The 19,133-nt window shown below is 33.9% G+C and overlaps 1 long non-coding RNA gene across 1 annotated transcript; it reads right to left on the bottom strand.

Annotated features, from left to right (window-relative positions):
- Positions 1-15,835: 15,835 nt before the first annotated feature.
- On the bottom strand, positions 15,836-18,476 carry LOC147512032 (uncharacterized). Its single transcript, XR_015219563.1, has 2 exons — positions 18,373-18,476; positions 15,836-16,193 (listed from the first exon to the last, which is right to left on the bottom strand). It is a non-coding gene; the product is annotated as an uncharacterized LOC147512032 (long non-coding RNA).
- Positions 18,477-19,133: the final 657 nt, after the last annotated feature.

Genomic DNA, 19,133 nt, shown 5'->3' with positions numbered 1-19,133 from the left:
CCAAAAGACTAAACTTCCAAAATTTAAACTATTTTGGTTTTATTCTAATTAATTTTTTTGTGTTTTGACTCAACTATATGATATTATCTTAATCTAAACATGCACAAACAACAATTAATAAAAACTAAAACCTAAACATGCTATACTAAACTAATTTTAATTTTTAACTTTGCTAATGGATTACTAATTCCTTTTAATTAAAAAACATTTTTAATTTTTAAATTGCATTTTTAATTGAATTTTTGGTTTTGAAAACTCAAAACTTTGTAAATTTATCTACTTTTTATCTACTAACAGTTAAATTAAAAAGACTATGGAATATTAAACTAGACTTACACAAGAAGATTCCGAGCCAACAAAATCTTTGTCTGAGAAAATCGAGGCGCGGTGCGGTTGAATGAGGCGCGGACGTGTGTCACATGTGGACGCGAGGGAAATGGTTTGCTAGTGCGTGTTGTATGTGGACGCGTGCAGTGTCTGACATATGTGGGCGCGTTTTGTGCGCGGGCGCGTGTATGACAGGCGCGGTGCGGGTTCTTTTGCTCCGTTTGCGCTCTGTTTTCTATAACAAGTTCCGGTCATTCGTCTCGTGCTATTCTTCGGCTCCGTTTGCGCAGAAATGTACTGGAAACATACGAAAATGAAACATAAGTAACAAAATCAAGAAAAAAAAACTAAAAAAATTGAAACGAAGATTGAGAAGAAGGGTTTCAATGAGTGTTGTTTTTCTCCATCTTCCTCTTTCCATTTGAATCCATGACGGCGACGCCATTTGAATTGATTAGAATAGTGGTGTGGGTTTTGTTGTTGTTCATCTTAAATTCTTTGTTTAGAGGATGGGTTTGATGGATGGAACTACTCTCTCTACTATCTTCTAATCTTTCTTGTGAGTTCTTAAGTTCTAATGGTGGCAACACTAGTTTTTATCTTAACTTGTAAAAATCTTAAACACATTCAATAGAGAAATATGAAATGAAATTTAGTTTGGTGATTATCTTACTCACAAGGTTGTACTCATTTGAACTTGTCAAATGAGTATGACTTGTGTTTGTGGGATTAAATCAATATGAGATAAGTAGAGAAACTTGTATTAAAGAAAAAATGTAATGAAAACTTGTATTTGAAAGGATGTAATGAAAACTTGTATTGAGAAGATTAAGAACTTGGTTTACACTAAAGCTTGAAGAACATAAAAATGGAAAACAAGAAAATAACAAATTAAATTAAAACATTTACTCTATTCCTAATGACTAAAGATTAGCTTTAGGGTAAAGTTCTCTCTCTACAACTTTGGTATATATAGGTTGGACACCATTTACAATTATACCCTTCCTTCTAGAAACAACCTTATGGGCTTTTGACCTAAGTCCATTCAATATAGTTCTTGATTTTGGCTTTAAGTCCTAAAGTCCATAGCTTTTAGCTTTAAGTCCTTAAGTCTTTGAGAGTTGACTTTGACTTTCCAGCACTTTTGCTCCTAAGCTAGAATCTTCCCAAGCAGTGTCAATAGCAAGCCTTTTTGAACTAAAATGCACGTATTAAGAATATACTTTCTAATTGGCCTGTATCTTGCAAACGGCAACAAAAGCTATAAGTTGTCTGTTTGTTAAGCATAAGAAGGGTATAAATGAAGTATTGTAACGGTAATAAAACACACATTTGGGGGCTGATCAGTAGGCAGCTCACAACACAGACCTGAGTTCAGTCAAATATCTTACACAAACCCAATTCTCCAAGATTGTAAGGTCGTGACTAAAATGTACTTTTACAATATTGTACATAGGTTTCGTTGTGCCTTTTATTATTGTTTGGGTAGGCTATAGTCTTTGCATCCATGTCATAATTAAGGTTGAAGATACCTCAAATTGGTTACTGTAAAGATAGAAATCCAATGGTTATGTGTAACAGCTGAATCAATAATTCAGAAATGAATTTTACCACTAAAGAGTATGTGCTCCAACTAATGCAAAACATTAAAGAACGATATGGGTTTCATATATCTACAGATGGTGCAGAATACAAAAAATAATAAATCCCACTTCATGTACAGAGTTCAGTTATACACTATTTCTTGCAGCGAAAGAATTAGATACATATTAGTTTAGGAGGATAAAATGATGATACCTTTAACGGATACATATAGCTCGTGCGAAAAGCGTGAATTGTGCTTTAATAACCCGTGGTTAGTTGGGGATCCCGTTATGAAAGTTGACTTAATTTAGAGGGTAGTATGATTCCCATTTTAATAGGAGAATGATTCCCGATTTAATTTGAAGTGCTAGAATTTTCATTTTCAATAAAAGAGATTGAGGAATTCCTGTTTTGATAGGAGTTTTGAAAAGAAGAATATATTTTCGATTTAAGTTGGTATCTTAAAAGGACAAAGAGATTCTCGTTTTAGATTGGTTTTGTTAATGATGACGTGGAATTTTAGGGAAGGTCGAAAAATACTTTTGGGTTGGCTACGTCGACATATAGAAATGACATACGGAATTGATATACGCAATCCTACTTACCTACACAATGAACTAATTAAGAGCTGATTTTTAGGGGATGTGATATCTACAACATGGAGATCATCTCCAAAGAAAATCAGTTGTTTTGAACATGTCCCCTACCAAAAATTGAGTTCAAGTTTGAAATTTATCTAACGGTCCATAATTTTAACACTCTTTTGACAAGACTAGGCACATCCAATTGAGGTGATTTTTTCTAGAGATACTATCCGTGGTAGGGAGGTCATCTCTACAAAAAATCAGCCCCTAATGCAATGTGCAGTGCAAGTCCGCTTTTGAATTTCGTATGCCATTTCTGTATGTCGACGTAGCCCACCCAAATATATATATAAATCTCTAGACTATTTTGTGTTTTGGTAGAATTTTAACTGACAAATTTGCTTCTTGACCCTTGCAACAACAATTTGCAATCTCCAAATAATTATCCTTTCAATTATAACATATCTTGTTCTAATACACACCCAAAGTTCATTTTAGGGCATCTCTAATAGGGGGTGTAAAATTACACCTCCACATAAGCTCCACCTAGGTGCTATTAGGATTTTACAACTTTAATTGCATATTATACTATTGTAAAGCCTATAAATATCCATACTCTATAGTCCCCAATGGAGAAGTGTAATTTGGGGATAAAATTTGGGGATTTTTTTAACTATCGAAATATCCACAATTCCATGATAGTGATGACATATCTCTCTTTAATTTAAATATCCCAAAGAGGGGATATACACCACTTTGAATATGACATTCGAAAGTTAAAAATTACAAATATCCGACTTTAGAAATAGAAAGTGTAACAAAAACGGATTTTAACGTGATATTTCAAATGTCTCTCTTTTTGACGTTGGTTGGTTAAAAAATTACAAAGCTATTTATCAACTAATAGCGAGATGGGGAATTCTCCACCTCCTCTATCAACTAATAATCTAACCTACGGTTTACCACCCCCATTAGGGCATCTCCAATGGGAGGTGTAAATCGTATAGTGTAAAATTTTCACTCCAAGTGTCAAAAAAATTCTTTCCAATGGGGGCGGTATACCGTAGGTAATAGACTATTAGTTGATAGAGGAGGTGGGGACTTCCTCATCTCGCTATTAGTTGATAAATAACTTGGGCAACACTTTAACCAATGTCCGAACAAAATATGAATTCCGGACATCACTTTAAGTCATGTCCATTTTGTATTTTTTAAACTCAGACGTCACTTAAATAATGACCTCCCTAACATGGGGAATTTTTGAAAGTGGCCCTAGTATATATATATATTTTTTAATTCTCCTTCATTTATCACACAATTATAATGACCTCCCTAACATGGTAAAAAGTGTAAATTTCACCATATCTAATTTGTGATGCTCTTTTAGCTAATTAAATAATTAAAAAGGCAAAAAAAAAAAAAAAACTCTAACCCTTCGTCAAACACCCCAAACTCTGTAAAAATCTCTCCAATCTCTCTACGAAGAATGAAAAAGGATCGCTAAAGAGAAAATGGAAACCAAATCTCACCATCACCTACGGGTTCATCTCTTGCTTGATTCTTTTCAGGAAACTCTCTATAGCCTTCTCCGCTTTTCTTCTTCAAAACCAAACCTAAAAAAAAAACAAAAATTTAGAACTTTGGTTGATTTGAATGAAGTTTACCTAACAATGGGAACAATTCACACTGATTTACAAGGTTCAGATATGGAGGTTGTTTAATTGTTTTTTTAGTGAATTGCCAAATAAGGTTATCAGGGAGACTTGGTCTAGCTTTACTGGATGTGCTAGCACTCTTTATAGGTGGAGGCAGATTTTCAAGAAGAATCTAGCATTTCTAATTATAATGGGAATTCCTCCCTATTGAAAAAGAAAAATTTAATCTAGCATTAATGTCTAATTATAACGGGAATTTTTCTCCTATTAAAAATGGGAATCACACTCCTTAATTAAAATGGGATCCCTCCCTCCCCCAATTAAAAAAATGGGTTTTTAAAACTTAATTAAAACAATTTGTTAAGAAATTAAAATGGGTTTTTAAGACTTGATTAAAATAATTTGTTAGGAAATTAAAACTGGTTGAAAACATGAATCACGATTTGTTAGAAAATTTCTATTATGATTGTTGAGCAAGGGGTATTTTTCTAGCCTCTCTTAAAAGTTCTATTATGATTGTTGAGCAAGAGGTATTTTTTTAGCTCTCGTAAAATTTCACGTCATCAACTCCTATTAAAACGAGAATTCCTCTCCTATTGAAAAAATAAATTCTAACGCTTCTAATTAAAACGATAATTTTTCTCCTATTATAATGGGAATTCCTCCCCTATTGAAAAATTGAAAAAGAAAAATCTAGCACTTCTAATTAAAACGGGAATTCTTTTCCTATTAAAAACGTGAATCACACTTCTAAACTAAAATGAGTTTTTAAAACTTAATTAAAACAATTTGTTAGGAAATTAAAACGAGTTAGTGATGAAAACATGAATCACGATTTGGTATAAAATTTATATATGTATAGTTATGATTGTTGAGAAAGTTTTTAAAAGAGTCGGTGCATATGCAAATGCATGTCTATTTCTAGTATATATATATATATATATATATATATATATATACTAGAAATATATATATATATATATATATATATAGGGTGGGATAGACCCGATCCTTCAAGCCACATTCTAGGCACAGTGCATCCAAACCATCGATATGTTTCCAATCCTATGGAGCATCTCAATTCTCATTAGCAAAACGAAATTTCAGGAAAAAATATTTTGGCAAAACGAAAAAAACGAAATCTCCAAAATTTTGATCGAGAATTTTCTCTGACCTCCTTCTCCACTATCTCTTCTCTCTTCTCCACCCAACCACGACTCTCTCTCCAAAATCAGTCGGCTCCACCACTCCAAAATCAGGCGACTCTAGTACTCCAAAATAAGGAATGGACGACTCCATATTGATTAATGAAGTTGGAGAGCAAGAAGAGTGGAGAAGAAGGTTATAGTGGTGTGTGTAACAGTTGGTTTTCTTGGAATTTTAGCTGCTGCATTAGCTTTTGCTGCAAAAGCCAAAAAGATTAAGGTATCATCATCTCTCTTGTGTTTTTTACTTGTGTTGTTGTACATGACATGACTTTACTATAGCCAAAACTACAATAACACTGACAGTTAAAAGATTCAATATTGAAGAACCGACCTTTCTAGTTGAATACTTGTACAAGAAATTTCTCTGTACAAGAAATTTCTAGATTCAATATTCATGAGTCTTTGTACAAGAAATTTCTTTTAGACCTCCAACATACCGTCAAAAAATACTTGTCCCGATTGTTTCATTACTTTGGGATGTCTTTACTATACTGTTAATGAAATGGAGAGAGAATCCAACAAGTAAAATGGGATCTAGAAAATGTTATATTCAGTAAAAAACAAACTCCACCATGCCTAGCCGTATGTAATTTTCCATATATAAGTTTCATTATTCCATACATGGCGACATGAAATTTTTTGAAGTATACCATGCTGCTGTTACATAGGTTTTGGGTAGGTTTGGTACGGTCCTTGACTAAATTTTCTAAATGTGTATAAGCATTAGAAAACAATTGTCTAATAATCAGTTGGTTTATGAAGCTGCAGAAACTGATTCGGCTTACCAGTTAAAGCTGCAAAGACTACAAGAACTATCAGTGGAGCTCAAGAAACATAAGGAAATTGACCCTGGTGTTTCTGTTGTTAATTCATGCACCATTGCTGATAGTTCAGCACCGCCACTTGACGACCCATCCCAAGTTTTATTTTTGAATCCTAACATCTCTTAAACAAAAGGAAGAAAAAAAGTCATGAAGATTTATAAGAAAACTAAGGACAGTGGTAGAATAAAATGGGGTCTTGAACAAACATGCGCAAAAGCCAAAGCAAAGACAGAGAGAGGATGTACATGTTGTAACAAAGTTGGTGTTAACCATGACAGACGAAATTGTCCTGAAAATCCAAACAGAAAGAAAGGCCCAAGTAAATATAATATTGCTTCTTTAAGCTTAATTCGTAGTATCCTATCTTACGCAATTGCCTTTAAAACTTGATGTTTGTGTTTTGTGTTGTAATGTTTTAATGTTGCCTTTAAACTTCGTTGAATTTTGTGTTGTAATGTTTTAGTTTGGATTTTTGTTACTGTATATGGAAAGAACTCTGTGTAAGAATTTGAGCTTCATTGTAAAATTAGATGAGTGGTTGATTTCAAGTTCTTTGTATTGCGTGTTTTTGTGAACTTGTGGTGAATGTAATTATGCTGGTTACTATGTAACAAGGGAGTTGTTGAATTTGACTCTTGGATTCTTCTATGTAACAAGGATTTGTATGCATTTTCATTGGTGGCTTTGTATGCTTTGTATGCATCACTAACTATTTGTGTTTATGGAGGTGTTCACTAGCTTGTGGAGGTGCTCATGTCAGTGCTTTGAGTAGAGAAGATGGAAAAGTATTAAGTTGGGGTAGAGGAACAAGTGGACAATTGGGTCATGGAGATATGAAAAATTGTTTATACCCGTTTCCTGTTAAGTCTTTGGAAAGTTTTGTTGTGTCTTATGTTTTTGCAGGTTGGAATCACTCTGGGTTTGTTTCAAGTATCTTTCTTTCTTACTCATTGCTTTATTTACTGTGTTTCTTTGTTTTTTATATAACACTTGTGTTTAATGGAATATCATGTTTAAAAGGAGCAGCCAATGGAGATGAAACTAAAGATTTGAAGCTAGAACTCACGCCTGGGACATCCATTGAGATTTTTCCAGACAATGGGACCATTGCTATAGTCTTTGAGGCTCCACCCCAGGTTGCAGGGCTAGAACAGAGAACAGATGGGACATTGAATGGCCAACCTGTTGACCTCAACGGCAGCCATGTAGATGCTTTGAATACATTCCGTGGCAGCTGAAATTAAGGACAAAGGTGTTGAAGATAAGCGAGCTCTATTGCCATTGGATCCCAACACGTGACCACTCAACTGATTCCTGAACTTAGCAAGATGTGGGAAGAAAATCATGTCCGGTCAGACTCGGAGATTCCAAGGAAGATGAGACTTCTCCTTCAAATGAAGGGCCATCAAATGAGGCCATGAATGGCACTGATATTCATGCACCGTCCAAGCAAAAGAAAGATCACTCAACAAATTCTGAAGGCTGACGATACATCCACAAGACCACAAGTGAACTTCTTCCTTAGTTTGATCTATTAGTGTCAGGTAGGAATCAATAGCAAAGTTTGTGTACTAAAGTTCGTGTAAAATCTACATGGTCGGATCTATTTGGAAAACTCTTTGAGGGTTGGACATACTTGATGAATCTTGTGTATGTGCAACCAATTGTAGTTTCATGATTTACTTTTTACTTTTATTTTTTTATTCACATTTGATGCTTCTCTCTCTCTCTCTCTCTCTGACCTGCACAAGCCACACACATCACAACATGCATAAACATTTGATTGTTACTCTATACAGGATAATCGCAGCTGTTTTTGTGTTGATAATTTATACACTTTTGGTGCTTATTTCCTGTATCAATATTGCATACATACTATTGATTGGCAGGTATTCTGTGTTATGTGTGGGAAACTTGTGTAGGCAAAAAGAAATATTTAAAATGTGTGCCTGTCACCACTATGCCATGAAATTTTGCATTTCTAATTGACTAGTATTCTAGTTGGTGCTACCTTGTCTGGAGCATAATGCTAATGTCATCGACAGGCTTTCCCTTTGTTATGTATGTCTTCACATTCAATAAGTTGGGTACAAATTGGTACGTAGCATAAAAAATGGTATGTAGCTGATATGTTCAGTATAGCGATTGACCAGGGCTTAAAACACTTAAAAGATATCTAATTCACTACTAAAAAAATCACTTATAATGACAGCTAAAAGCTGTCATAAAATTGGGTTTAATGACGTTTTTTTATTAAAAACAACCGCCATTATAGATGGTCATAAAAGTTTACAAAAACCGCCATTAGTTTGATGACGGTTCTAGAACTCGACATAAGAACTCCTACTTACATGACATAAATTAAGTTCCAAATGTCATAACTTGGTCATTTTTCAATGACAACTTTTACTCAACCGTCATAATTTTACTAGGAAAAGCGTCCAAGAAGTAAATCGGATTATGATAGTTTTAAGGAAAGCGCCAAGAACTAAACACTAAAAATGTCAAAACTAACATGCATAACGACAGTTCTTTGAAAACCGTCATAATCTTGCCTCCTTTTTCTTTTTTTTTCCTGCACCCGTAGTGCATATATCTTGCAAATGTTTTTGCACCACAAATTTTCCTACAAATCTGGAGATACCCAGTAAACCCATGCATACACCCTAACAAATCAAACTCCATTACAAAAACTAGAATCATATATATTTTTATTACCACCATAAATCACTCCAACAATTTGTTTATATTACATGATATATTCACAAAGAAAATAATAAATAACTCGAACAAAGTCGCATAATCCTAATAATTCAATTTACATAACTCATCCAACAAAATACAAAACAAAGGATGATAACTTGATCCACCTCAAACAAACTTAAGCGAGATACCAAGCTGGTGTTTCCTTATAATTCTTTCCTTTCTCGAACGCCACTGATTTATAATTAACCTAAAAAACAATGTGAAGAAGAATTATTATACTAAAAATGTAATTATATGTTAGCTTGTTTAATAAGTATACTAAAAATGTAATTATATAAGAATCCAAAAACAATGCTAGCTAAAACAACATGTCGTGTTTCTTTCCAAGTAATAATGCTTAAGGTTCTTGAATTGGTCTTGAAGATTGAATTCAAGATTTGTTTAAGATGGGGGTTGCCAACAATACTTTTTGACAAAACAACTAAGAACTTGACAAACATCCTTATGCACTTAGCGTTTAGTGATGAGAAATTACAGGTAGAATGGACATGAACACAACAGATTCACCTTCTTTTGATATATACCTAAGCTAGTTGCACCTAATAGGAATGCATTAAAACAAGACATCAAACGATCTTTATCTGAAATTGTAAGGCTATGCTAAAAGCTTGGACACCTTACTAACTTGGAACCTAATGAAGCTTATGTTGACAACCAAAATGCACTACTACCCATTACCCGTATGTAAATTGAAATTAGCATGCATACCACTTAGAAAGCTTAACCTACACATAACCAAGTATGTTTTACTTGATCATTACCCTCCCAAAAGATCACATGGATTCAACATGCATACCATGAGTCTGCCATATTGGTAAAAAAGAAATTGGACCAAAAGTTTCTCTTACCAAGGCTTAGAAGTGCAAAAATTCTTTTAACTTAACATCACCTCATCCTTACCACTATGATTTCCCACAACGTATTAGAAAAGGAAGAACAACTACCACCTAAACACCATAGTGTTAATGAGTCAGCCATGGTCCAAGTACTAGGATTCATAAACACTTCTCATAACGGAAAGATCGAAGGGAAGTACAAGGTGATTAAACTTCTACCAAGCATGAGTGTCAATATCAATAACATATGAAAGCAAAAAACATTCACGCTACCATATTTTAAAATTATCATTGAGCTATAATTAACATAAGACAATGCCAAAAAGAAAAATAGATAAGAGAGCGAGAATCAATTACGCTCACCTAACAAATTGATCGGTGTGCTATGGTCCTGACTATTCATCTATCCCAGATATATCTTTTCACTCTACAAACTGGAGATCGCGCAATATTATCACAGGTGTTACGCCACCAAATAGCAAAGGATGTGCTGCTAACAAGTGAACTCAATGCCCACAAACCTGCAAGAATTCCAAAGACCATCTAAGTTGTTTATATTATTAACATTTGAGTACATATAAAACTGAAAACAATGCAAAGAGAGAGAACCATAACATACCAATGCATATATGGACCCCATAAACATTTTTTTCTCAACATCACCTCGCCCCCTGGCTATAGTTTCAAATGGTTTAGTCAAAAAAGTTCAAAGAACTCAGCTTGGTTGTATAGAAAAGCAAGGAACCCACTTGTCAATTGTATGAAATTTTTAAAAAAAAATATATATATAGTTTATTTGTCAGAGATATTCACCTTTTTTTAAAAGAAAAATGATTCCCACTTTGTGTTCGCAATGGAAGGTAAAAGTTTAAGAAGAGAAGTTCAAATAATTTTCATGAAAAAAAAAAAAGAAAAGTAACAACTTGTGAACCTACCTCCTTTAACTATTGAACATCCTATCTTTGAAAGGTATGAAAGTGTACCAATAGAACAAAGGAGTAATGGATTCAAATATATAGAATAACTAATGGATCCACCTAGAGTAACCCTTGCATTTTTAAGATGAGTGTATGACTGTATGAAATGAAGACACTAAGGACAAGGCCTACTAAGCTCCAAGTCATACAATGCTAGCAAATTCCAATTGCAGCTAATGCCCACTAACCATTAATCATGACAATAATAATACAACACTCACCATATCAAGGAATACATGCATTGATGCATACAATCTAAGCTTTTACTATAGGTAGTTGAACAGCTAATATCTATGCACATAACCAATACCAAGTTAAAACTTTATTGAGCAACATACCTAACAAAACAGTTAAACATTAGCATCTAGTACAATTGTACCATTTAAACCTATGATTCAACTAGTTAAACATTAGCATCTAGGGTACCATTTAAACCTATGATTCAACTGGTGCTAACTAGTCCTCAGTAGGACAAGGTTAATCATTTCCATACAATGGCCATCAAATTCTAACACATGATCTATTAGCTTGCTCCATCAACATTGTGCAAAGCTTCATGTCAAATGAGATATATATAAATATATCCGAACAAGATGACACTGAGGTGAACAAGGACTTTTCCAAATTGACCAGATAGAAAAAATAAGTGTCTTAACAGCCATTGAAATGATTTTCCTTAAATTTAAAAAGATTACCAATACAAACAACATTGAAACGATGAAAAATCGTAAAGAGCCTCAATTTATCAAGAAAGGACACAAGGAAAAGAAGAAAAGAAAGTTTATATGTCCTCTGTTCTCTGCACTAGTCAAACTTTTCTTCTCTAGTTTGTTGAGGATTCGAAATCACGAAGAAGATGAGTACTAGACCATAGAAGCATAAATAAGAAGAATCTACGTACTAAATTTGATTTTCTTGATTTCCCAAGCAACAAATTAATCGCTTCAAATGAACCATTTTTCTACAATCAAACAAAAAATTACTAAGTTCCCAATTAAAAAATATCAAAAAACGAAATTCAACAAGCATCTAGAAAAGATTGCAAAAGAACCTAAAAACAAATTGAATCAGAGAATTGATAAAAGAGGCACCTTTTACTCAATAGTCAATACCAATAGTAGGATATTGGTTGGTTGGAGATAATCAATACAAAAATGATGCTTCGATAATATCTTCTTCACCAATTAGATTTCAAGAGGGAAGATTTAAGGATATCTAATGAAAGAGGAGATAAAGGCATTTGAGGACGAATCTGAAAATTGGGGTTTTGAAGAAGTGATAGCACAGTTTATTTAGTCGAGCAACTAGAGAAACTAGATTTTCGAGAATATATATCCTGACGATTTTAGAAGCACTAGCTGGGGTTTCGAGAAAAGAAGAGATGAAACTGGAGGGCTTATCAGGAAGGAGGTTCGGAAGAGGTTAAAGGGAGAGTTTGGGTGTTTCAAATTTCAACATTTCTTTTGTTTCCTTGAAATTTATTTGGTCATTTTTCCAGAGACCATGAAAAACGATTTGCTCTTTCTGACGGCTTCAGTTTAGCGTTAGCCTAGTGCGAGGTTTGATATTTTGATTACTCTTGAGTCTTGACGTTTCACTTGAGTTGAGTTACTCTTCTCATGTTTTTTTTTAGTTAAGTTCTCAATGGTGGGACGCCGTTTTATTAAATTGCTAAATTGATTGTTTTAGGAAACCTTCATAAATTTATCATAATTTCTTGATGCTTGTGCTATACACCTACATAATGTTGTCAAAACCGCCATAAAATCATCAAAATTTCTTGGTTGTGTCATACAAGACATAATATTGCAACAACCGTCATAAAATATTATCGAGACACCTATCTTGACGGTTTTCAACAAACCCGTCAAGATAGATAAAAAACATGCGTCATAATATGTCCTTTTTTTAGTAGTGATTAGAGGGTTTTCTAAACAACATGGAAGTAACGTTTGGCGAGGTTGATCTTGAGACCATAAAAACTAACATACCAATAGAAACTGAAAACTTTAGAAATGAAAGCGTGTTTTTCTGGTAAGGTTAACAAATAACAATTCTGAATAGAAGTAATTTTGTATGATGATTTCCATTATGTTTAAAACTCAAGATCGCCCTCACAAACAATCATGATCGAAATCCGAATAAGCACTACGCCAATGACCAATAAAGACGGGGTGTCCGTCACTCCAAACCATGACACCACATGCAATCCAAATGAAACATCCAATTTTCCTGACAACAATGAGATCAACAACTATAGAGCTGACGCAGATACAACGGTGTTAAATACGATAGCTCAAAGTGCCAAGAACACAATAATTGTATCGTAAAAGTGAAACTAGATACTGTTCAACTGAATAGAGATGCAGATAATGCTCTGATTAAATGTGGACGCTTCTGATTCACAATAACCAACATACAACAAGCGGGTATTGAGTGAATCTATTGCAAATATTTATTCTCGTAGTATATGATGACAAAACTTTATTTTTCGCTCAGTAGAAAACTTAAAAAGAACGAACTCACTGTCTAAATACCAACACAAACTCTTCACATGACTAGTCATATAGAACAGAAAGGAAGTAACCCTGGTTGTTCCAACTCCCAGTTTTTCCTTTTTTCTTTCGTCTTTTTTCCTTCTTCCAAAGTACAACATAAACTTGAATGTTGAGTTATGATGACGGATTAGCAGCCAGCTTCAACTTTTTTGGTGGTGGGTTTCCTCTAGATGCCACAACATAGGTATAGAAACATAATATTGCAACACTATCATTCATTGGAAAGTGAGTTCATATAGATGAGCAGATGTTTTAACTCGAGCAATTTTGGTGAACAAAAAACATTACAAAAGAATATAGGCGCACCTTATTACAAAGATAAACCCCGACGGAAAGACTTTCTTTATGCGCAACCACGATTGATATCAGGCAACATTCAAAACAAAGAAAATCGCTTATTGATGAGTAAAAAATAATTTATAACAGTGATCACTTACCAAAGAATAATTTTGAAGATGTTTCCAGAAAAATGCTGTAGAGAGTACTGCAAAGTCAAGAAAAAGATATGAGTTCTATTGCTGTATATATAATAACATCATCCCATCTTATCATTTTGTCTTGTTTAGCTAGCTAGGAATACACAAATAACAAACTCCCTTTTCTTTCATTTTAATTCTTGTGTCTATCATCTTCTATACAGAGTGATATGGGTGGAACTGGGTGGAGAAGAGCTTTCTGCACATCTATTCCAAGAGATTCATCTTCAGATCATCAAACTTCATTTTAAAATAAACAAAGTCCAAATCCAAGTACACCTAGTACTCCTAGAAGTAGTAGTAGACTCAAGTTTGGGTTTCTTTTTGGTGGTAGCAATCCATCAACCCCAAGATTTCAATCTTCTCAAGATATTTCCAACCCAAATTTACGATGTCGAACAACAGCTCCCACAAGTACCAACTCCAGCACAAATTCAAAATAGTCCCAAACTTCAATGCTACACCAAAACCTCCAGATTGTTTCAAAACTTAAATCCTTCTTCCCCCAAATCCCCTTCAAGATTCTCTCTGTCTCCGTTTATCCAGAGTAAAAATAGATTTTTGTGGCATACACTAAATCTAGCTCAACCACTAAATGGAAATGAATAACAGCTAAAAAACAAACAAAAAGCTTACCTTCAAATATTTGGTAACACCCTCTGTGGAAGCATGTGCTCTGTGAGGTTTAATTTTGGAGATTGATCTAATTTTGGAGAAGAAGGTTTAAGAGAGAAAAGAGAAATAGATCGATCTTTTGTTTTTTTGTTTTGGAGATTTTTCGTTTTTTTGTTTCGAAAATTTTGTTTTCTCGAAATTTCGTATTTCGTATTTGGCTAACTGAGAATACCTATATCCGTAGGATTGAAACAGATCGGTGGATTGGAGTCACTGTGCCTCTATCCCACCCCATATATATACACACACTAACATTATGGTGATTATGTTATAATGTTTGTGGTTAGGTTTTTCTCCTATTTATATTGTTACTTTGTGTCTTTGTCCGAGTGAACGTCTTCAGGTTTAAAAAGTGAAAAGAAAAGCCAGTTGATCATTAACTAGCCGACTAAAACACTAAAATGGGTAATGTACTATTCAAAATGTGTACTTTGAAACAATGCATGTACTATTTTTTGTACCAATTTATGCAATGTACTATCTCAATTTGACCAATTGGTACAAAGACTCTGATTCAGGCCAAATTAGAGTGCCGGAGTGATAATGTGTTAGGTGAAGTGCATGTGATGTGGAATCCAACTATGGAGCTTTATTATTTTTCAACCGTGGAAAAAACACAGCAAATTTAACAACTTTATTATGCATCATCTAATTAAAGCCACAAGCTTGTTCCCCTTTTTCTCATCACATGAGATCATTTCCCTCCCTATTTTCTCTCTCAAGAACAGAAAAACATGAAAACCCTAAATTTAAAAAACTCCTAAACTATCTTCAGATTGATATATTATTTTACCACTTTTTATCATTTTTTTGTTTTTTGCTTGTTTTCTTGTAAAGGCGTGCCTTTGAGCTCAATCAATTCTTGTCCCTGCTATTATTGTGGCTCTCTAGCACCAATAGTAGTTGGTGGAACTACATCAAATGCTGGTAAAAAATTATATGGCGCGCTGCCCAAATTATAATACACCAGTGTTCTGTGGTTATTTTTGTTCGGTACTTGATAAAATGGACAAATCAAGCAGAGAGTGATCAATCCACATGAACAGATTGATTTTTTTTATTGAGGACCAACGACCAACTTCAAGAAATTAACCAATTGCAGAAAAATAGTTGCAACGAATTGAAGGAAAACTCAAGATAGAACAAGCAAATGTGATTCAATTGAAGAAGAAGTTGGATGTTGAGGTCAAACAAAAGAATTGGGTCATTTTGTGTGTTATAATTTACATTATGTATCATGTGTTGTTTTCTTCTATTTGAATGGATTGTGTTTGTTGTTCTTGTTTAAATAAATCTCAATTATTTTGATCGATTTTTATTGTCATTTTTATAAAACAGATAATCAAAGTCTAACAACAAAGACAATCAAACATAAGACGTCTTCCATTAAAGGCACAACCAACTTACAGAATAAAGACAAGGACTCAACTTACAAAAGAAAGACAATGACTCAAAAATAGATAGTTTAGTTGCTTGAGGAAAAAAAAAACAAATACACTTGCAGGAAAACAAAAACTCAAGACATAAACTAGGACATTGCAACCACGCACCAACAGACCCACCAACTCAATCTTTATTGGCCAACCGATTTTCCTTGATCTGCTTCTTCATTATCTTGAGATGGTTAAGGTTCATTTCTATAGTGCAGTGTTGCCCAACCATGCTGTCTATATACATCTTTAGGATATGTTTTTCCTCATTGTTGAAGTTGCTATTACCAAACCTAAGCAAGCATTTAACATCAGTATTATCGAAGATGTTATTGTGAGAAGAAGAAGCCATACTACAAGGGAATAAAATTAGAATGCAAGAGAATGTGTGAAGAATGGAGGAGTGATGAGGTCATTTTATACGAGTAAAGAGTGGTGTTGGAATGTGCAGTAGGTAAGTCAATGTCGCCAATTTACAAGATATTGCAAGCATTCTTGGTCAAATATATTGTCAATACATTCTGACAGAACCAACAAAGACCACCAAAAATCTAATTTTGTCTGACATTAAAATACTAACATCAAAATACCAAAAAAACAAATAGAATGCCTAAGAAAACAACAAGATATTCTTAACACAAAATGCTTAAGACACATAACAAAGACCCTAGATCAAAGTGCCTAACCACCTATCACATATCACTTCCAAGCCTTCCTTTGAATGGCTGATTGTTATTGGACCTGTACGTGGCTTCAGTAAATGCTTCTATTGCTTGGTACTGTGATTGTTGTGTTGCTTGAGTGGACGCAATTGTTGGTTGAGTGGATACCACTAGTCCTTGAGTGGGTGCTTGTCGTTTCTTCATCTATTAGCTGGTGCTTGAGATGACAAGTCAGATGAATGTTCAATTTCATTTCTCCCCCCTCTTCCTTTTCCTATCTGTGACTCCTGAATTGGAACTGCTAATTCAACTAGTGCTTCACCTTTGATTTTAGGGGTTTTTTTTTCTTCAATTTAGGGTTTATGTGTTTTGCAATTTGGAGGGAAATGATCTCATGTAATGAGAAAAGGGGGGAAAACAAGCTCGTGGCTTTAATTAGATGATGTGTAATAAAGTTTTTAAATTTGCTGTGTTTTTTCCACGGCTAAAAAATAATAAAACTCCACAGTTGATTCCACGTCACACTTCACCTAACACATCATCACTCCGGCAATCTAATTTGGCCTGAATTAGAGTCTTTGTATCAATTAGTTAAATTGAGATAGTACATTGCATAAATAGGCCGGTACAAAAAACTAGTGCGTATATTGGTCCAAAGTATACATTTTGAATAGTACATTGCCCATTTGAGTGTTTTAGTCTTAAGTTCTTAACTAGCCGGGTAGGGCTTAAAGGCTAGTTTTCTAAAACTCGATAATGTGGCTAGAGCATGAGAGGCTATGAGACACGTGGACCAATACCGGCCACTGTCAACATACGCACAAACAAGCCCAGTGTGGCAAGAAAACGCGTTTCCAAACTTCTAAATTGAAACGGATGTCTATTATGGGTCTATAAATAAGAGCAAAAGTAAATCCAAACCTCTAAAATCATCCAAACCCTAACCCTAAATTTAATTTGATAAAGTTCATCATCATTCATCCCAGTCCAAGGTTTAGATATTGTTGTCACTTGTTTTGGACGTGTTCTTAATTTAGGAAATGGATCTTTGTTTGTTCTTTGGTACCACAGATGTAGACATTGGGGCACATATAAGCAACAATATGGTTTAGGAACAATATGGTCACAAGGAAGCTATTTGTTCGCCAATGTTCTGAATCTTACTGTGTTGGTGGTGGAACAAATTTTCATGATTGTATTGCAATGTAATTTTCATTGTCTTATCATAGAAAGATAATTCTATCAATAAAAAAAAAGATTCATAGAAAGAGAATTCTACTATATCTTGTTTCATTCTGTTTCTATTTTTTTTATTTTAATGTAAAGTTCGGAAGATTAAAGAACACATTCGAGATTTCTTCAATTTTATGAGGGGAACTTTTGAATGATTCACCAATCTACATGAAACATAAGTCATATTTTTTAAACAAGTGGAAATTTTATGGGAAATCTGCTGAATTAAACCCCCTCCCCCACAACCTAAAAAAAGGTAGCCACGTTTTTTCCCATGGTAACACATAAATCGGTATCATATTATCAGCATCCACAAACCAATACACAATATGTGATCTTATGTGAAAATTCTAAAATTGCCATAACCAAGATCAGATAGTTCATCATGAAAAATTGAATTATATTATTCTATGCTCTTAAGTTTGATAATCTTTCTGTTATACAACGCCTCCTGAAGCTTAGATAGTTTGATAATCTTTCGTTTATTCTCAAAAGCAAATTCAGATGTTTTCTCGACAAGAAATTTAAGAAAGAGATCATTAGATAGAGATACTAATAAAAGGGCTTTTGATGTTACCTTCTTTATGTTTTGGTCTAGTTTCATTATCTTCTTTAGTGGTCCGAGTGGGAATCTCTGTTTCTTGGTAGTTGTTAGTGTTCTGGGTGTTATTATTGATTAGGTTGAAGGAAAATAAGGAGGAAGAAGATAACAATGACCATTAGATTAAGTAATCTTAATGGTCCAAAAGGTGCCACCTGTTATGTTTAGTTTTTATTGACGTTTTATTTGAGCCTTTAGATCATTGTCATAGGGTCCGTCAAGATTCAAACACATCAATTTACTTAAGTGGGATTCCACATCATCAAATTAAGCAACTATGGATTTGCAATATAAGCAAATATTTAGCCAAGTCAGATTTTATGTATATGAAATAGAAAAAAGAGTTGGCTAACAAGTACATGGTGAAAACTGCCTAAGGGCATTCCCAATGGGGGGTGTAAACCGTATATATAGAGTGTAACGTTTAAACTGTAAGTGTCAAAAAACTCTTTCTAAGGGCATCTCTAATTTTTTTGGGGGTGTAAAATTACACCTCCACATATGTTCCACGTAGCTAGGTGCCATTAGGATTTTACAACTCCAATTGCATACTATTGTATTATAAATATCCACACTCTATAGTCCCCAATAGAGAAGTGTAAAAAAAATTGGATTTTAAACTCGGACGTCACTTAAATTGATGACTCACTTTAATTTAAACGAGTGTTGTTTTTATGTATTTTTATTAAATTTAATTAATGAATATAAAATTGATTTATTTCTCCATTCTCATGCGA

The sequence above is a fragment of the Coptis chinensis genome, chromosome 3 (genome assembly GCF_015680905.1).
Source record: "Coptis chinensis isolate HL-2020 chromosome 3, ASM1568090v1, whole genome shotgun sequence".
Classification (NCBI taxonomy): Eukaryota; Viridiplantae; Streptophyta; class Magnoliopsida; order Ranunculales; family Ranunculaceae; genus Coptis; species Coptis chinensis.
The sequence above is the reverse complement of the archived record's forward strand: the minus strand, read 5'-3'. Positions and strand labels throughout refer to the sequence as shown.